The sequence below is a fragment of the Zootoca vivipara genome, chromosome Z2 (genome assembly GCF_965207765.1).
Source record: "Zootoca vivipara chromosome Z2, rZooViv2.hap1.1, whole genome shotgun sequence".
Lineage (NCBI taxonomy): Eukaryota > Metazoa > Chordata > Lepidosauria > Squamata > Lacertidae > Zootoca > Zootoca vivipara.
Genome location: NC_142585.1, coordinates 25,638,174 through 25,659,429, shown reverse-complemented (window position 1 = coordinate 25,659,429; position 21,256 = coordinate 25,638,174). Strand labels below are relative to the sequence as shown.

The window sequence follows — 21,256 nt, the reverse complement described above, 5'->3', positions numbered from 1 at the left end:
GAGGGGTTGAGCCTATTTCTATGCAGCTGAACACTGTCTATAATCATCTTTTCAGTAGATGCCTTGTAGCCACATATTCTTTCCAGTATTTTAATTCATGCCTTTTTAATTATTAAAACACTGTGCAATAGTGTTTAAAGGGAGGGAGTTTTAACAGAAATATTAAAAATGAACATAAATAACCACTTTGCCTTTAAAAGAATACTTGCAGTTGGTGCTGTTTTATCAACTGCTTCTAATTTATTTATTTATTTGCTAAATATTATCAGAATATGTTCAATAACTGTCCTTTAAAAAGGCTTCAGTTCAGATTTGAAAAAGACTGGGGAAGGCCCCAGGGGAAGACCTCTTTCCACCAGAGGCCATTAAAAACAATATGGACTTCTGGGTCCCTGCTCTGGCCTCACTCTATCTGCCATAGACTGTCTCGCCAGAGTGGTGCATACTCTAGTTATCTCTCACTTGGATTACTGCAATGAGCTCTGTATGGGGCTACCTTTGAAGGTGACCTGGAAACTACAACTAATCCAGAATGTGGCAGCTAGACTAGTAAATGGGAGCGGCCACTGAGACCACATAACACCGGTCTTGAAAGACCTACATTGGCTTCCAGTACATTTCCGAGCACAATTCAAAGTGTTAGTGCTGACCTTTAAAGCCCTAAATGGCCTCGGTCCAGTATACCTGAAGGAGCGTCTTCACCCCCATTGAGGTCCAGAGCTGAGGGCCTTCTGGTGGTTCCCTTGTTGCGAGAAGCCAAGTTATGGGGAACCAGGCAGAGGGCCTTCTCGGTAGTGGCGCCCGCCCTGTGGAATGCCCTCCCACCAAATGTCAAAGAGAAAAACATCTACCAGACTTTTAGAATACATCTGAAGGCAGCCTTGTTTAGGGAAGCTTTTAATGTTTAACAGACCATTGTATTTTAATATTTTGTTGGAAGCTGCCCAGACTGGCTGGGGAAGCCCAGCCAGATGGGCGGGGTATAAATTATTATTATTATTATTATTATTATTATTATTATTATTATTATTATTATTATTATTACTCCTCTTCACCTACATTGACACCCATGGTCAAGCCCCCCAAGGACTGAGGACTTGCAATCATTGCCCCTTAAAAAATATATTTTAAAAAAGATAAATAGTTTCAAATGGTTTAAAAAATGATCTCTTCCTTGCCTTGCCTACTCAGCTGCTGTTCCCAGAACACTGCAGGATAGTGGCCTGCTTCATACATAACACCAACCCACAATTAAAGCAAACCAAAGTTCATAAGCCACAGAGACTATGGTTAAGATTCTGGTGGTTGGCAATAAATAAACCATAGTTAAGCTGCTGGGCAGGGTGTACACATAACACTAAGCCATGGTTAGGGTTTCAGGCAGGAATATTTCCCAGTCCTGCTTGGAAATGCTGGGACTTGGACTTGGGGTTTTCTTCATGCATAGTGGATGCTTTGCCACCTACTGCCACGCTCCCTACCTCACTGGCCACCACTGAAACTTCAAATGTGCTTTCACAGTACCTGTTCATTTCAGCAGGGCTTGTGCAGAAGTACTTCCTAGTAGGCTGTGCCCTACTGTAGGTTGTGGGAGGAGCCACCTGGATTTGCATCTCCAGGCACCAAAGCATACTGGGCAAAACCATACTCAGCAAAATAAATAAACCCAACTCTGAAAGCTGTGGAGGAGGGACATCAGATGGAAAAGGACGGGACTTGTCAGAAGTGGTAAGCAGAGCAAGGAGGGACTGAGTTGTGACTAGCTGGGCGGAGACCTTGAAAGTAAGCCAAAGCTGGATAGGTGGATACCAAGAAATTGCAGGTACTGGAGCAGGATCGTCGGCATCTGAAGCATGGATGTGTTGAGCCAGGAAACCAATTCCACCACACTGGAGAGGAGAAGAGCACAGGCAGGCAGGCAGGAAGCCTTTTTCACATGCTGAAGGTGAGAAAAGAAAACAGGTGGAGGAGGTTTGTGTTATTTTGCTTCAGGCCAGCATGAGAGCTGTAAACGTTATAATGCTCATAGAATCAAACTGAGTTATTTGTCATGTTTTGAAATGATGTAATATTTTATTGTTATTGTAATGGTGTATCCGTCTGCATTTTTTTTTTGTTCTGTCATGAAACGCTTTGAGCCTACTGTACACATTTAAATACTAAAATAAGCAAGTAAGGTGGTCTGTAGGTGCCACTGTTGAATAGCAGCTGAAACAAGAGTACAGGTAAGCAGCAGGCAGGCAAGTCTATGAGTAAATAAGGAGCCTGGCAGATTGGGAAAGCAGTAGGTACTGGTAACATGAATTTGGGATGATGGCTGCTGTCTTTTAAAAAGGTATTGGGCAAATGCTTGGAGAAGGATGGGTCTGTCAGTGACCACAAGCCATGACCACTAACTGCTACATTCTGAGTCACTGTTAACAGATAATACTGGTTACTAAAGCAGAGCAGGACTATTGCCTTCAAGCCCTTTTTTGGGGGGTCTTCTCAGAGATATCTGGTTAGTCACTGCAGAAAGCACCATGCTGGACTACCCGGTAGGTACACACGTGGCCAGATCCAGTGGGGCTTTGCTTTTGTTCTTAAACTGAGAGGGGGGGAGCAGAAAGAGATACCTGGTGCAAGAGAAGGGAGACGTGGGGGAGACAGGCCCCTGGACAAAGGTCCAGACCTGAAAGCAACAGTTCCTCTTCTTCTTTTGAAGTGCATCTTCAAAGGAATAATCCTAACACTGTGGAGCCTGCCCTCCACGTGTCCACATAGTGCTGTAGGTTAATAATGAGGATATGTTCCCTTTAAAAAATTGTTCTCGTGGTTCTTGGAAGCACCCAATTGTCTCAGCACAAAATGTTCCACCTGTTATTTGCCTTGAAATAAAAGAAAAAGGAGGCATTTCCTTTAAATGCAAATAGCAGGCGGGGCGGGCTCAGCCCAAATTTAAATCATATCATAGGGGGCAAGGGGTTAGAGCCTGTCTCTCTCTGCCCACCACACCAAGGTCCTAATCTAGATTTGGGCTTCCTGTGCTTGCTTCTTCTCCTTCAAATGCCTTTCACACATTTTCTCATTTTGTGTACTGTATAGCGTTTTGCTGCCTTGGCCCTGATGCAAGTGGTGGGGGGGTCTGCCTGTCGCTAGCTCTGGCTCCATGTACTTTTGGTCTCCCTGCCTTTAAGCATGCCAGTCCCAAGAAGAACAAACAACCACTGGAAATGTCCTCTTGCTTCCTTGTGTTGTGATGCAGTGGCCAGCTGGCAGTTTGTCCTGGAGATTCACCTCACTGGCTGCCGCTGCTCTCTGCCTCTTGTCTTGCTGCTTTTCCAGCCATATTCATGCAAATGCTCCTGAATGGTCAGGAGGGTGCTGTGGCTCACATCCAAAGCCACGTGTGGGCAACCATACATCAGTAAATTGTCATTTGACCATATTGTATTGGCATGCTCTGATAAGTAAGGATGAGGGATTCAGGTAGGAGAGGCAAGGAGGGTTAGAATCCTATGGATATTTTTCCTGCACCCTGAAAGCCAGAGCTAGAGTGCAACACTCCTGTGTCCCATAGAGTCATATTCATAAATTTCTCATCACTCAGAGACTCCCTGGAATTTTTCCTGTCCAGCTCTCCAGGTACCGGTATAAGGTATAAAATTTGAAATCAACTGTTGCACCAGTAGAAGCCAGCACAAATCCTGCTAGCGTAATGGGGATTTAACCCTCTCCTCCCCCATGTGCCCTCCCCAAATCAACTCTGGCTTGTTGAGAAAATCCCCAGAACAGTACATTGTAGGAGGCAGGAGATCCTTTAATCTGGGAAGCAGAAATGCTTGCCCCGATGGAATGAACATAATAGTATGGTGTTGCATTCCTCCAGAGGCATCCAACTTGTTGCTGGTCTTAAGTATCTGGTGCTTGTTTTTGAACATTGCTTAAGTATCCACTATATTTCTGAAACGAAGGAGGATGGGAAGTAAACAAGTAAGATGAGTATCTCTATTGACTTCTGGGCTCTACTGCCCATTAGTTAATCTGCCCACTGCGTCACCAGCTCCAGTGGTCATCAGCCACTACTTGATTCAAGAGACAAATGGGTTGACTTAATGTTTTGGGGTTGAAGCAGGCTAGGCAACTTTGGGAAATCGTTATTATGCAGGCAGAGGGCAAGACTGTGACCATTGTTGCCATTGCGTTAAGGTATTTGCCTTATATCAGAGCATTGGTCTGTTTGGCTCAGCATTGCTTACACTGAATCACAGCATTTCTCCAGGGATTCATACAGGGGTGTTTCCAAGTCCTGCTTGGAGATGCTGGCGGTTGAACCTGGTACCTTCTGCATGCAAGGCAGGTGCTCTGCTACTTCCTCAACACCCAAGAGTTTTTCTGCCGTTAATCACACAGTAATCCCGGCAGGGTTTCTACTGCAGGTATGCAGTCATGGAAAAAATAAAAGGTGAGTGGGTGTGTGCCGCTCTCTGCCGAAAGTGATCAAGGTATTCTAATTAGCCTATCAAGAGATGCAGCCTGAAGCTGTTGGCACTCTGGTTGGGCAAGCACATCTTGGGAGTTACATGACTCCCCTTTCAGATGTTATTGTGTAGAGCTGCTCTGAGACATGTGGCCACTTCACCCTGCAAGTGGCTACTCTGTGGAATATAGGCTGTTTAGGTACATGAGGCTGCCACCTTGAGTCCAGCCATCGCGTGCATCCTGCCTTGGGATTCCTGATGGAAGAAAGGTGGAATACAGAAAGCAAGATAGTTAAATAATTAATTCCCTGATGGACACTGCATTGGATGGTTGCCCTCTTGCCTCCACAGTCACAAGTGATATGCTTCTGAATTCTAGCTGTTGAAAGCCAACAAATGAGAGAGCGCTGTTGCACTCAGATCTTGCTTGCAGGCTTCCCATTGGGGCATTTGGTTGGCCACTTTGAGAACAGAGTCCTGGACTAGATGGACCACAAGCCTGCTCCAACTACAGGGTTCTTCTTATTGGGCAACTCTCATTTCCCACTGGGAATGTTTCCCAGTGGCAGTGAAGGGAGCTAAATGCAAGGTGGTTGAATTGAGTGGTCTCCCATTTTCTGGTGTGAAGGGACAGCAGGGAGCACACCCTGTCTCTTACACTCCTCTTCAGCCTTTTGGTTGGCAACTTAGGCGCACAACTCAGTGCACAACTTATGGGGGGGAAGGGAGAGGAAACTTAAATGAAGTCCACCAGCCCCTCCCAACCCTTCCTAATTTTAGCCAAATCAAGCTCCCTTCTAAAAACAGTTGTTCATCCTGTTGCTAGGAGACTTTCCTCTTCCCCCTTCTGAAAATCTCCCTGTTCCTGTCGTGTTTCTCCTGTAACGTCAACTTCTGTTTGTTTCCACATCTGTTATTTCTCCACATAAACACGTCATCATGACTAGTGGTGAGGCAGCTGACACCAGCTGCCTGTCCAGCCTAATTCCTGTTATTTTTATGACTTATCTGACCACAAGTGGGGGCTGAGAGCTAAGTAAGCCTGTTGTCTTCAGCTCTAACACTCTGCATGTTGAAGTGAAAGTCAGACAATATGTGATGCTGGAGACACATAGTGCTAGCCCAAACGTACGTACAGTACTCAGAAATGGGGCTGACTCTTAGTGCCAGTAGAGGATTGCATCTTCAACCACCTATTAAAATAAGGCATAGGGGTTCTCAGTTTGATTGGAGCCATGATGCCAGAGGTGGGGGTGTTCCTACATAACTCAGTGAAACACACAGGAATGAACTACTTTCACTTACAGGGAGGAAATGCAGGGGCAAATATCAGATTTGTAGCAGGAGGGTGCACTAGACTGGGGGGGAGAGAAGGAGTAGTGGGAAGGTTTGAAAACCTTTTTAAACAGTTGAGATATCTGATCATTAATCTTCTCTATCAGTGTTCTGCAGGTGTTTTGAAACTGTGCTCTGTGGGGTGTTTAAAAGGAGGGGGAACCATTTTGGCTCCACGGGCCAGATCCTTATCAGGATCAGCCTCACTGGCCAAATTTGACAGGTGGGCAGGGCTACCCACTTGTCAGTTGCATGACATTACCAATCATATGATTGACAGATACTGACCACCTGAAAACATTTTGCTGTAAAGGGCCCCCTGACCATCAGGTCCAGTCGTGTCCGACTCTGGGGTTGCGGCGCTCATTTTGTTCTATAGGCCAAGGGAGCCGGCGTTTGTCCGCAGACAGCTTCCGGGTCATGTGGCCAGCATGACAAAGCTGCTTCTGATGAACCAGAGCAGCGCACGGAAATGCCGTTTACCTTCCTGCCGGAGCGGTACCTATTTATCTACTTGCACTTTGACATGCTTTCAAACTGCTAGGTTGGCAGGAGCTGGGACCGAGCAACGGGAGCTCACCCCGTTGCAGGGATTCGAACCGCCGACCTTCTGGTCAGCAAGCCCTAGACTCTGTGGTTTAACCCACAGCGCCACCTGGGTGTAGTGATGTTAGTGAAGTAGTGATGTTAAAGATGGGGAGGGGGATATACTTCAGAGAGGCAAACCACTCTCTAAAGCACCCCCCCCCATTAAAGGTTGCCCCAGTGAGCTTTAATAAAGGGAGGGAGGTGCTTCAGAGAACATCCACTAAAGGTCTCTCCAGCAAAAAGGTAAAGGCACCCCTCACAATTAAGTCCAGTCAGGAACGACTCTGGGGTTGCGGCGTGCATCTCACTTTAAAGGCCAAGGGAGCTGGCGTTTGTCCGCTTCCACAGACAGTTTTTCTGGGTCATGTGGCCAGCATGACGAAGCCGCTTCTGGCGAGATCAGAGCAACATACGGAAATGCTGTTTACCTTCCCGCTGGAGCAGTACCTATTTAACTACTTGCACTTTGATGTGCTTTCGAACTGCTAGGTGGGCAGGAGCTGGGACCAAACAACGGGAACTCACTCCATCGCAGGGATTCGAACCGCTGACCTTCTGATCAGCAAGCCCAAGCAGCACAGAGGCTTAATCCACTCTCCAGTAGGATGTCCAATATGATGTCTGGTGCTGGGTAGGCAGGCACAGCTTGACCCAAACAGCCTAGTGGGCCAAATTGGGGAGGCCAACAGGCCAACATTGGCTCACATGCCAAAAGTTCCCCACCCCTGTTTTAAAAGTGGAAGGTAGGAGCTGGTGGGAACATATAGAAGACATCAGATTGGCAAAGGTTTCTTTCCAACTGGCCAGGACCCCTCAGATTATAGTGGTGTTAAGGAGCCAGACTTTTTCAGTGGTCCATTTGGGTCTGGAGTGTAATGATGTGTGGTCTCTGGGAGTATATTGGGATGTTCAAGTAGAAAGGAAGCATTCCAAAAATCTGAATAAAAGTCCACCGCAACAGGTTTCACAAAACAGGCCCAGAAGAACGTATGGCCCAGCTGCAGTTTCTGCAATTGTTTTTCAGCTACTGCAAGCACCAAACACAGAAACCCAACTATACCTGTGCGTGGGTTGATTCACCAATTATATCCAGCATTTCCATATTACACATCGTGCCTAGTTGCTGTTTAATCAGTGAAAGCCTGCCTGCTCTCACATTCCTAGCCTGGCCGCAGGAGCATATGAGCCACACCACACCACCCCCAGGCTTCTTCCGATGTCTTATGTATTTGAAGTGGGTACAGGGGCCTCCTTGGACCCAATGCTGATTACAATGATCATCCTCAACAGTTATTTTATCTTTTTCATAGAATTAATGCACCGCTTGGTTCTCTCTCTCTCTCTCTCTCTCTCTCTCTCTCTTCTCTCTCTCTCTCTCTCACACACACAGAGCAGTTTACAAAAAGAATAAAGCAGTGATATTATTAGTAAAAGCAACATTTTAAAACAATTAAAAGCAGATTGGCCAAAAAAAAAATCAGCGTTCTAGATATCTGGGTAGGCTTGTCTAACCAAAAATGTTTTTAAAAGGTGCCAAAAAGGGTACAGTGAAGGCACCTGCCTCGTGTCAAAAGGCAGGGAGTTCCAAAGTGTAGGTGCTACCATTAAAAGATCTATTATTATTAATGTGAAATGAGTAACAGTGCCACAGATCAAAGTCATTGAGTGTGCATATATGGGGTATAAAGCGTATAATGTATTTTAGTGGTAAAGCATGGGTTTTACCAGGGGAAGTGCCAGGATCAAAAGAAAGGGGGGGGGGAGAAACCACCTGGACAGGGGTCTGGAAAACACAGACCTATGCCTAGAAAGTGTGGAGCAAAGTGTGAATGAGCCCTTAGCATATTTTCTCTCTCTCTCTATGGTCTAGGCTAATACAGAAAAGGGTTGGTATGTAGCTAAAGATTTGTTCAACACTAACGAGCGAGATTTACAAGATTATCAAGCTCAATTAGCATTAGTGTCGCCCTCCAAAGGTGCTTAGTATGGCTTTCTTGCACTAAACTTTTAAATCTGGTATTATGGAGAATAGCTTTTAAAATTACATTATGAAACAATTAGTTTCAAGTTAAGACTCTAATGATCAGGATAAACCTTTTCTTTATCCCAAATTCTCCATGTGCGTCCTAAACCACTGTGCTATGGTGCCAAGAATCTCTACCTTACAAGCTAATGCTGCGCAGTTTTTATGCAGATCCATTTCCTACATGGGATCAATTCTGGTTTTTGAGGCCTACAGATCTGGACAAGGTGCTTGTGGCTGTCTATCTGACTTCCTTCCTTCTTGGCTTTTGCCCAACATAGCTCTTTTGGCCAAGCGAATGGAGAAGTAACCAAATGAGTCCAGAGCATGAGGAATACATCTTTATTAAGTCAATACAGTGGTACCTTGGTTTAAGTACACAATTGGTTCTGGAAGTCTGTACTTAACCTGAAGCGTACTTAACCTGAAGCGAACTTTCCCATTGAAAGTAATGGAAAGTGGATTAATCCGTTCCAGACGGGTCCGCGGAGTACTTAAACTGAAAGTACTCAAACCGAAGCGTACTTAAACTGAGTAAACTGAAGCGTACAAAAAATGAAAACAGAGAAGTGGCAGACCCAACATATTCTTGGCTTGTCTGCTGTTACTGTATATTATTATTATTATTATTATTATTATTATTATTATTATTGCTTGGGTGTGTCTTTCAACTACTTTGCAAGAGGCTGGGCTGTGTAGATGACAGCTGTTATTTCTATTTGTAGCATTAAAAATAATGCACTCATCTCCAATGAACATAAAACAGTAATTTGCATTGCCTTGAAATGACTCCAAAGACTTTAGAAACAAATAACTTTTTTGCCAATTAAGTAATGAGTAAGTTTTCTTGGAATCACTAATAGCAATGTAATTATTGTAATTCTTAGTATTTCAAATTGTAGTTTCCTTTAATACTGAAACAACACTATGCTATGCTTCTATTTTTACTGTGATTCAGGAGCCCTCAGATAATGTTTCCTGAGATGATAGCTGCTATATTAATTACTAAAATTGCCTGAAGGTATTATATATTTTATTTTATTTTCGTCCTGGCTTTTCATCCAGAAGGATCCTCAAGGCAGCGTACCTAAAATTACTAACATATAATTAATTACATTGTTGTTTCTTCTTTCTCCTCCAACACTTAATGTTCCTTGGAAGCAGCATCTCTCTCCCCTGCCTCCATTAACATTAGGTTGTTGTGGCAGCTCTCATTGCCTTTCATCCTAGCTCATTCCCCAGCTGCAGCAACTGTGTGGTCCTCTGTCAGGTAATGTGCTTTTTACTCTTGTTGTCCTCCATGGACTGATGCTGTTTTAGTATCCAACGGCCAAAAAGAAGGAGTCAAGTGCAGCTGTTGTGCCTCAGGTGAATTCATAGTTGATGGCATTTGGATGGTAAACCCTTAAAACATATCTGGTACATCATGAATACAATCCAGCCAAACTTGCAGTGCAATGTTAAGCATGTTTACTGGGGCTCATCAACCTGGAAAGGTAGCCCATATAGAAGAAGAAAAACTCTGATCCTAAACCTTTGGTGCCTTGCAGAATATCTTCAGGACCAGAAAAGGCAAAGGAGTAAACCCTACACAAATCAGAGTGGAGTCCCTAAGAGTGGGTGGCACATTGTATGTCTCCTTCCAGCAACTGCTGCAACCAAGCTGGCCCCAAAGGCATTGCTCTGCATTCCTTTGGACCACATCAGTAAGGCTGATGGTAGAGGGTCTTGCCCTCTGAGCAGAACTCTCCTCACCTCAGCTGACAAACCTCAAGATACTTTGGGGAAGGGCTTACCGATTAGTGATGCAACACCAATACAGTAATAGAGAAGGGATGTCCTCAGATGCTTGCTGGCAAATTTCTGTCTTCTATCTACTGCCTTCCAAAAATATTTCAGGAAGCGCAGGAGGAAACCTAAATTGCCTAATGGCTTGCAGTACAGACAAGAAGGGGGTGGGGAAGGCTGGATGAATGAGAAAAGCACACTGCTGTTCTCATTTTACATGCCTCTGGCCTCTCTTTCCAGTTTCCCAGAAAAGTGTGGGCCTCCCTCACACCTTCTGAAATCTCTTAGAGAATGAAAGTTGTTTCCATAACAGTGGAATCCAATCCAGGAAATGACACTGTGTGTAAGAGACAGAGGCAAAGAGAGTCAGATTGGTAGTGGAGAGAAAGAAGTAAGTGAGCAAAAGGATTTTGTGTTATTGCCATCTGTCCCTTGCTTGTGTGCAATGTTTGTGAGTTGTACTTTGTTAAGAGGAGGGGGGCAATAAGAAATAAAGATTATTAAGTCATTTGATTAATTATTAAATAAATTAAGGTTAACAGGTAAAATGTTTGTTTACTGCAGGCTAAAATAAAAAAATCCTGGTGTATTGAGTTTTAAAGCTTCTGTATCATTCACGAGACTATTTCTGAAAAGATAATCTTGTGGATTGTTCCAAGTTCTAAAGACATCCTGGCAGGATAAAGTTATGTTCTTTTTGCTGGCTACTAGCAAAGTGTAATGGCTGTGGCAGCATCTGTCGGGGGCAGGTGCTGAGGGCTGTGGAACAAGCAGTGCTGCAGTTTACTTTGCAATTCCCCAAGCTAGTCTGCTGCCCTCAGGATCCTGTCTCAGTAGTGAAGTTAAGATTCAAGTGCCAGTCTGACTGGCTTATGTATGAGAAATGGACAGTTGCATGATTTTGTCCTTAGCTTCAGGCAGCAAAATGACTCAAGCCTGGCTTGCAATTTACAGCACAGTCCTCATTTTACCTGCTGAGGTACGTCTCATTGAGTTCAATGGGGCTTATGGTATTTGCAGGGAAGTGGGTAGACTGTTGCAGCCATGGTTATCTACCCTCAGCCTCCTGGCTGTAGAACAGCACTGAGTGCTGTTACCAACACAACAGGTGCTATGGTGTTTGGAAAACTGGGCAGACAATAAGGACAAGCGAAACCAGCCAGTTCATTTTTTTGTTTTGCTTTCTGGCTTCTTGCCAGAAAAGCAAAGGGCAAGACCTCTTCCCTTTGTTTTCGCTTTCATCTCCTTTGTTTCCAAAACATATTTTTGGTCTGCTGTGCCCAAGCGTGAAAACACACTCTCCACCCACACAGTTTGAATGACCTGAGGCTGCACAATGAGCTTAACTGCTGCCAATTGACTTTCCAAGTGAGAGTGGCAAGTCCCTTTGTCACCAGAAGCCATAACTCAGCAATGGCCCTTCAGCCACTGTTGCAACTACCCACCCAGTGCTGTCACTACTGGTGCTGCTGCTCTCCTCTGCTGCTATCTGAAAATGTTCCCCCTTTGCTTGCCATTGCCTTTGCTCACTTCCAAGTGCAGCCCACCTGCCTCTGCCATTCCTGACTGGGATAGCAAGCTGAAGCAGGCACTTTGAGCTGGGGTGCAGTGCATCTATGGGTCTGGATTATCTGGACTTTGTAAGGTGTGAGTGTTGGTTGCTGTTGTTGTTTTTGGTGTGTGCATGTGATGATGATGTAGTATAATTTTTGTGGGTTATATGCTTGTGTGAGTCTGTTAAGATGAGAGACGATGGTTTGCCCAAGGCTTTATAGGGAGCTTCATGTTTAAACAGGGATTTTAAACTGGGTTTTCCATCTTCAAGCCCCAACCTGAGCCACATTAGCTCTGCATTAGCAATTGAAAGTGCAGTCCTACTTGAGTCTAGGAGTGGTACAGAACTACTTAACAAAGCAAGGTTTCATTATTCTGAAAGATACGTCTTTTTTTCTCCTGTCATCCATTAGGCCTCGCTACTGTCTTACTTAGATCTCTGAGGAACTTAGCCCAGGAACACACGGAGCTGCCTTAAGACAAATTGGACTGTGTGTCCATCTAGGGGATTATCCATGCTTACCTTTCCTCTGCTCTTTCAAGGCATGGTCTGCGATTTAAGGCCCTGTGTCTGGGCATTCCCTTTCTTTTTGCTCCACAGCTTTCCCCACAAAAAACCCTGCCCTTTAAAGTCTAATCAGAACAAACAGCAACATATAGAAAACCCGAATTGATATTTGCTCTGATTGAGGACTAAAGAGTGGGACTCAATGGGGCGAAAGAAAGAAAGAAAGAAAAGGTAAATGTAGATAAGCCATAGCTCAGCATGGCATGTTCTAGTTGGTAGTGGCTATCCAGGGTCTCAGGCTTGGTTTTTTTTCCCACACTTTCCATTAACTGGATGACAAGGATTGAACCTGATACCTTCTCATGCACAGCATGTGCTCTACTGCCACTCAGCTATGGTATGTCCCTTGAATTCTCAAGGTGGGGGCTTACATCTCTCCCAAGTTCCATGCCACACATCTTTGTTGAAGATTAAGACAGCAGAAGCCCTGGTAATCTTCACTTCCTACACACTGCAGTCCAGGCCCTGCTTGGGTTCCCCTTTGGCTGCTGCTGTTAAAGGAGGTGGGAGACCAGAACTTCTAGATGCATTCATAGATCTAATATCATGACTGTTTGGGCCCTTGCAAAGAGGGGAGAAAGAACAGCTTTGTGCCCCAAAAGACCTTACAGTCTAACAAAGGTCAATAGAGCGAGGGGAGCTGAAGGTGAGAGAAACAAGCAGCAGAAATAAAATTTTAAAAAAGGAAAGGCTGAGGAACAAGGGATACCAATGTGCCTGCTTGGCATTTGCTTATTTTCATACCCTCCAAACTGACATTGAAAGTGTTAGTTTCTCATTAAAAGTTAATATTTAATGACCTATAGGGAGCAGTAGTCAGAGCCCCCAGCTGCTAGAACAGGAACAGCGCCTGCATTCATATGTCGCATAACGGAAGGGTTGGGAGAAATGGAATAGCAATAGGTGTGAATTTATGTTCCTTGGGCACACAACAATTCTCATTCAAAGAAGCTGAGTGGGAGGCAGGCTTGGCTACAGAACACGTCATAGAGGAACATAATCACACAAGATGTTACTGCATCTATTCACAGATATTCCAGAAAAAGAGAAAGAGGGAAAGAGGGGGGGGCATCAGGTAATCAGAAACCCCCAATGCATTATGCTTTGACTATCCTTTTTAGCACGGGTTGCCAATATTTTTGGGCTTGTGCACAAATTTGCAAACTGGAGAAACTATCATGGGTGCCACACACAAAATGCAACCAAATGCACAGCACAACTGACTTTATTTACAATAGAAGACTTCTTTCAAAACTAATTTTGGCAGAGGTAGTGAACTTTGGGAATCAGGGAAGCAACCTTTTATTTTATTTTTTAATTCTTTACATTTATATACTGATTGATTGCAAGGGGGGGGACTTCCTCAGGTGCAAGTTCGTTCATAGTCACCACAATGTCTCCAGCAATTAGCAATCACAGAACCATAGTATTGTAGAGTTGGAAGGGACTAAGAGGGTCCAACCCCCTGCAATGTGGGGCTCAGCCTACAATCCTGAGATTAAGAGTCTTATGCACTACCAACTGAACTATAGGAATCTAGGAAGCTGCCTTACATTGAGACATAAATTGGTCCATCTAACTGTATTGTCTACTGAAACAAAGTGGCTCTTCCAGGTTTCATACAGAGGTCTTTCTTAGCTTAACAATAAGGAATGTGGTACTTCTGAACAAATTCTTAAGCCCAGGTATTTCAATATCGGCTCACAATCCTTTCACTTCCTCTTCTGGTTTTGCTTAAAACTTTCTTCAGTTCAGTAGCCTAATTTGAGGGGGATTCATGTTTTATTGTTTAAAAATTAGAAGTCATAAACTCTTGTCAATGTACTGCAATTCAAACAGGGATCTACCAATATGTTTCCTGCTGCCAGTCCCTGCCATAGCTGCCAAGTTTTCCCTTTTCTCACGAGGAAGCCTATTCAGCATAAGGGAAAATCCCTTTAAAAAAGGGAGCTATGGTCCCTGCTCAAAAGCGCATATAGCTAAGAGAATGCATATGAATAAAAAGGCACGTTTCAGTGCACAGAAAGACATTTAAGAACATCCTGCTGGATCAGGCCATCTGTATATCTCTGGGAAACCAACAAGCGAGACCTGAGCAAAAGAGTACTCTTCCCTCCCTGAATACCAGAAAACTGGTATTCAGAAGCATTGCTGCCTCCAACTGTGGAGGCAGAGCCTAGCCATCATGGTTAGTGCTATCAACAGCCTTCTTCTCCGTGAATTGATCCAGTCCTCTTTTAAATCGATCAGAATTGGTGATTCTTGCTGCCTCCTGTGCAAGAAGGACTTTCTTTCACATGCTACAATTGAACAGTTGATTTACAAGAAAAAAATCATTAACAACAACTCCTCATTAAGACTTTGGCTTCCATTATTGTAGCCAACCAAAAATGTCACAAGATAGTATGCAAGCTTTCAAGTTCTCTAGAACTCTTCATTAGGCTAGCATACCACCTAAAACTAATATCCAGCTTTGTTCATCTAAAAACTGCATCATTTCCTCTGTTTTCTTCCTATCAAGGAACAGTGTGTTTCACCCAAGGATGAAGACAAACCTGAATAACAAGAGAGTTTTATATTCTAGAGATGTGGAATTGGCCATGGTATGAAATTTGAAAACTGTGTAGCACCTAACAGAGCCCACTTTAAATGTCTGCTGCCTCCTCCCACATGCCATATTAAGACTCTTACCAGATGCAGACTCTACTCACCTGTAAGACCAGCAAGTCCAGGGTCTAAGGTTACCTAGCTGCACCTCTGAGCACAGGACAGGCTAGAAAGTGCAAATGAACACAACTAAATAGACAGACAGATTATTATCCTTCAGCAAAATTATGATGGTGGTGATTCAAAGCCTCGGGAAATAATTGTTGACATGAGAATGGGGTTGTTACAAGTGTGTCCCTACTTTCACGTGTAAAATGTTGGAGTGGTGGGTTGTTGTTGTTGTTGTTGTTGTTGTTGTTGTTGTTGTTTGGGGGGTAGGCTTCCCACCCTTCTAAAAAAGAGGACTCTCTCTTGGGCTAATGAAGGTTTATCTGAATTGTCAGCTCCAATGTCATCTTAGAACCCTCATTGTTTTCTCTTGTAGGATTAGCCAGCAATGCAGCTTCTCATATGAACTGTCAAAGACAACACACACACTCATGGATTTCCTTCCATCAGTGGCACCACGTCACTGCAGCCATAGCAACCGCTTTTATCTTAAAGGCACAGGAATGCGTAATGCTCCAGTTGCATGAATTCAAGGCAGCTGCTTTGTTAGCCTTCCTCAACAAGCCAATGAATGATAGATTATTATGTCCCGTCTGGGAAGCAGTGGGGGAGAAACTCTCCTCTGGGATGGGAGTGCTGACTCAAGGATAATTTATTTCACTGAGGGAGGGTGGTACGAATCTCTTGTTAAGAAGAGAACATGAGGAGCACAATTTGTGCCTCCCAGGCTGCATATTTTTCTTGTCCGCAGCAACAAGAACCAACTGTTCAGAAATATGCTGCCGTCACCAATATGGAAATAGATTGCCTGATAAGGAGCTACTGAAATAAACTTGCTCTGTAAAGACAGTGGGAGCGACAAGTACCTGAATGAGATGCTTTCACTGATTCTATTTTCTAATTATTCTAAAATACTAAAATTCTAAAATGACCTTTAATTAATAGTTGTCCTACTATTGTATTTTTGTATTTTTCTTCATTTTTATCCCTTGTGGCTTTAAATTATGACAATTACAATGAATTTCAACATGACAAAAAAATAATGCAAGTGGGACCTGCAATGAAGTGTTGTGGGGTGTTTTGTTCCTAGCTCGCTGTCTGGAACTCTGCTTTGTTCTATGATATTCCGTTCTATTAACCCTCACTTGGAGGTTTTGTGCCAACTCCTTCAGCATTCCGTGGCCACTGGGCATGCTCAGTCTTCATTGGAGGGATTTCACACATGAGGTTTCCCCCCCTAAGTTTTTGGTACTTCTGTAAACCCTGAGGTTTACCTAAGTCTGCTGCTACCTCCCTCTTGTGGATGGCTACATAAGGATCACCACTCCTTTGCTATTAAGCAGTAGAATATCTTTACCATTACTTACTTATACAGGTCTTTATATTCTGAACTGAAGGCAAAGTTTATTCTTGTGGCTGAAGAATGCTGTTCCTAGCAACCTCAAGATCATTGGATGTAATAACGTTTTTAACTGTAGCTGCTTTTAGAATATTTTAAACTCAATTGTTCCCAGAATGTTTTAAGTGTTCCACAGTGATTTCTTCGGGAGGAATAGAAGGTCAATCAATAAAATCATCCAGTCAATAATATAAGCTGTGTTACATATCTAAACAGGCTCAATAATAAAAGATCTCTGGAGGCAAGGACGCCAAGGGACAAGATTGTCAGTGCATCAGATTTATCATCAGAGGTCCCTCTCCAGATGCATCTGCCTTCAGAGATTAGGTCAATGGTGGTTGGGAAGAGGCACTCTAGGGTTATACAAGAGACCACAGAGAGGCATTGTCTCCCCTGGAAACTTGCCTGCCACCTACAATTTTTGGTGGCAAGTGAAGCTCTTTTTTGTGTGTTAGGGATGGAACAAACATTCAGAGCAAATGTGTTCACAAATGCAATCACTTCTGCTCAAATTATAAAGAGTCAGAATGGCACAGCCCATCTCAAGCATTGATTTTGATCACCTGAGTCCACCATTCTCCACTGCTGAGTTCCCCATCCATGCCTCCCAAGAGGGCAAAGAACTCAGCTTAGGAGCAGAACCAGGTGACAGAGGGATTCATTGAAGATGGGTTGAAGCCTGTAAAATGGGATCTTATCATGAAAATGTGTGCATGTGCATGCGTGCGTGCCCACAAAAAATTATAACAAAGCATTCCCAAAAGTCAGAATAGGGACCACTTTGTACTAGGAATAAGTACAAGAACATTTAGTATAACTGTCAACTTTAATTACTTTAAACATGAAGTAGTGGTTACCTGCTGAATAAAGTGTGCCTTTCATTCCATGCAACTGTACAGACTGTGTATTGTTCCTTCAGGCTAAGGTAAAATAGACAAGAGAGCATGTTTGGTCTGCCTATAAGGAATTACCTGCTGAGAAACATCCTAAAAAGAGCTTCACAGAGCACAAAAATAATAAAAGAAAAATACTCCTATAGCTATTTTCTGATAAATCCAATGGGTGAAACAAATATAGGCTTAGATTTCAATTATGAAGTAGAGGCCAATTTATACATGATGGGTGGGGTGGCAGCAGGAAAGAAAAGTGCAGAAATGGCTAAGAAACCTTCACATGGCTAATAAGCAGGTGCATGGAAGCTACAATGAAGCAATGTATGGAGGGCCACTGGTTCCGATAGTGGCCTAACATTCCTAATACTCTCTTCAAAGAAGTGGCACATACCTGGGTGGTGGCAAGCTATGGACTGATGCCACAAATAAAGGTCCTAAGTATGAGCTTGTGTCATGTTTTGCATCCAACCGAGTGTACACTGTTCCCTGTGCTTGGGTGTGGGTGTGCCTCTAGTCTCTTGAGCCAGGGATCAGGCAAGAGCATAGCACACAAGAGACTGATAAAAGGCTAGGTCTGTCTTTATGCAATTTGCAGGCCTTTCTTCCATTGCTGCCCACGCCTCTGATGACTACATATGCCTTAGGACAGGGATGGGGAATCTGCGGCCCTGGGGATGTTTTCAAGACTACAGCTCCTCCCACCATCACCAGCTGGGGCTGATGGAAGTTATAGTCCAACTGCCTTGGGAGGGCCTTAAACTCCTCATCCTTCCTATAAGCATCAAAACTCAGCACTGTAATCTTAAGTATGACTTTTTTAAAAAACCACCTTGTGACTGAAGGTGAGTGAAGAATGAAGAAGGGGGGAAAGGTGACCTGGGAGAGTGGGGTGGGAACATTACATTTCTCTTCTGCCACTGCTGAGTAGAAGCCTAAGAAGGTGGAAGGTCCAGAAAGTTACTGACCAAAATGAAAAGACTCAGTTCACAAAGCTTAGCAGCTGCAATACTATGATGAAGGAGGCATAAAGTACTTACTGTATGCTGCACAGCTGCAGTGTGGATAACATCAGCCTGCATCGATTATGGTTGGCCCCGATGCAAAAACCCTTTTGTATAACTTGTACTGTGACAACTTCCTTAACCAAGTTGCCGCTCAGTGGAGGCAGATGGCAAGTACAATGTGTCATGACTGTTGTTGTTGAGGACAAGCAGGGATGAAGAGGGCAAGAAATGTCACAAGCTTGCACTTCTTATTGTCCCTACCGTACTTCTTGTCATGTTCAAAACTGATGTTTAGGAGTGGCCAGTGTGGTGGGGCAGTGCTGCAGAGCTGCTGTCCTGGCATTGATGTCATTGCAATTTTCCTGAATGGTGTGGGGGGTAGGCAGACAAGAGGTAATAAGCTGAAAAGCGAGGTAAAATGTTTTACATACATAAATGAATAGGAATTCAGCGTAAGATGCTACCAAACTAGAAAGGGAAGTGGGAGGGGGGCATATCTCATGCACTAGCCATCAACTACCATGCAGGGTGAGTGCTACCAGTGCTTGACTTTGTGGAGTTTTGATATTATTGTTTTTTGCCACATAGTTCTTGATAGCTGTTACGACACAAACTGATTCAGCATGATGGCCACTCAGGGAAGCCTTTACCTGGGAGCACTCATACAACTGAGTCCCATGAAGAGCTAAGAATGCCTTGGTTCACAGGTGCACCTAACAGAAACCACTACAGTATTGTTATTGTACAGTAGCTTCAAAGGAGCTTTGCCCCAAATACAATGGAACTCCGTGAGATATATTTCTGAAGAAACAAGCTTAGAATCTGGCTGCCTGCATATTGCTAAAGAGTTGTGCATTTTTAATCACAACAAATATGCATATGAGCAGTTTTTATCTGAGTTATTTTTATCTTAAAGAACATCTAGCTGTCAGCTTCACACACATTTCTATCACAAAAGAATGCATGCACATTCAAATTGTCTCACCATCTTATTCCTGCAGAGCTGCCATGGTGAATGGATAACAATGCTATATGGGTGAAGTACCATGAACACCATAGCTCCTGACCTTTGTTTCAATTGGCAAGCAACTAAGAGATGTAATAGATCAAAGTCTGAAGAATTGAATCATGAACTACAACATGTTAGACAAGCAGAAACTTGCCAGTTGTGCTCTCATTGTTTTAGGAGTAGAAATTAAAAATGCCTTTTTTAGTTAGCCAGGTGACAATCAAAGGGGGCGGGAACAGAGTCAGATTGAGATGGCCAGACTTGCAAATCAATAAACAGACATAGGCATGTTATGAAACATCCTCTTGAGTTGACTCAGGATATTAATTTGCCTAGTGCAACAAAAAGCAACAAAAATCCAGAAAAACATGCACCTCTGTTTTGCTTGTCTCTCACCTAAATGGGTCATTTCCTAAAAAAATATTTGAAAGTAGGAGGGGCAGGAAAACAAGGGAGGTGCAGGTCTGAAATTTCACAACCTGGATCCAGTGTTTCAGTTAGGCACCATTGGTTGTCAGAAAAGTATTCACTATCAGAAAAATAATATAGGGCAGTGGTCCTCAACCCCCGGGCCATGGAACGGTAGCGGTCCGTGGATCAATTGGTACCGGGCCGCCTAAGGATCATTAAATACAATTAAATTAAAATTATTAAATCAAAACAATCTAAATAAAATATAAACAATAAACGTCCCCCCCCCTCAGCAGGCCGCAGTAAAATTATCAAACGTTGACTGGTCCGCGGCAATAAAAAGGTTGGGGAGCACTGATATAGGGCATTGGGATAGCACTTTCCAGAAGATGGGCTATGGAAATTCTTTAAAGGAGAGATTCTTTGACTTTACTTCACAATTGCACAAATAACCATATTTAGTTGCAGGGTGCATATTCTGTCAGGTCAGCCTGGATACTCATCAAATATGTGGATGATACTAAGCTGGGAGGGGCATAGGAGCCAACTTCATTGGGCTGTGGGTGCTTGGGCACCCACAAAGTCAATGAGCAAAGCCGGAGAGAGGCAGCCAGCGAGGCTCTGTGGCACAGCCTCCGAGAATCAGTTCAGTTCCACCCTCCGCAGCCAGCGAGTCACCCTTTTCCGGGTGGGACTCGGACATGGAGGCAGAGTCTCTCTGAGCCCCTCCCCGCGGAAAAGGATACCTCACTGGTCGTGGAGAGGAGGTGGAAGAGTCGCCGTCAGCCACAACACAGATGTTGTCACATGCACAACATGCAATGTAGCACTGCATTTTTGGAGGAGCCCCCCCAAACATGACATGAGGTTGCGTGTTGTGTGTGTGACATCACATACATTATGTGTAGGTGTGTGTATGTGACGTCACACATCTGTATTACGGCAGCGGGCCCCCACAATCCTGAGGGTGAGATTGCACCCCTGGGGAGAGGTAACTAATGAAGCAAAAGACAGAATCGGGATTCAAGATGACCGTAACAGATTGGAGAACTGGCCCCAAACTAACAAAATGAATTTCAGTAAGGACAAATGTAAGGTTCTGCATTTAGGCAGGAAGAACCAGATGCACAAATATCAGATGGCGGGGACGACACACCTGGCTTACTCATCAAATATGTGGATGATACAATAGCCATCTTCAAATATCTAAAGGGCTGCTGCTTAAAAGAGGGAGCACGCTTCTCCTGCTCGAGAGTAGGACCCAAACCAATGGCTTCAAATGACAAGAAAGGAGGTTCCAACTAAACATCAGGAAGAACTTTCTGATTGTAAGAGCTGTTCGGCAGTGGAACAGACTCCCTTGGAAGGTGGTGGACTCTCCCTACTTGGAGTTTTTTAAGCAGAGGTTGGATGGCCATCTGTCATGGATGCTTTAGTTGATATTCCTGCATTGCAGGGGCTGGGACTATTTGGGGTCCCTTCCAATTCTACAGTTCTATGATTCTATAA

At 43.9% G+C, this 21,256-nt stretch overlaps 1 protein-coding gene across 3 annotated transcripts in view; it reads left to right on the top strand.

Moving 5' to 3' along the window:
* The first annotated feature begins 1,840 nt into the window (after positions 1-1,840).
* The window catches only part of ACSL4 (acyl-CoA synthetase long chain family member 4), an 83,680-nt gene continuing 64,264 nt past the window's right edge, over positions 1,841-21,256 (top strand). For 2 of the 3 annotated variants that reach the window (XM_088664635.1, XM_035113693.3), the window contains exon 1: positions 1,854-1,945. The gene's annotated coding sequence lies outside the window, so the exon portion shown is untranslated. Of the gene's footprint in view, positions 1,946-21,256 lie in introns of all 3 variants that reach the window. The other variant, XM_035113690.3, reaches the window with a different exon arrangement.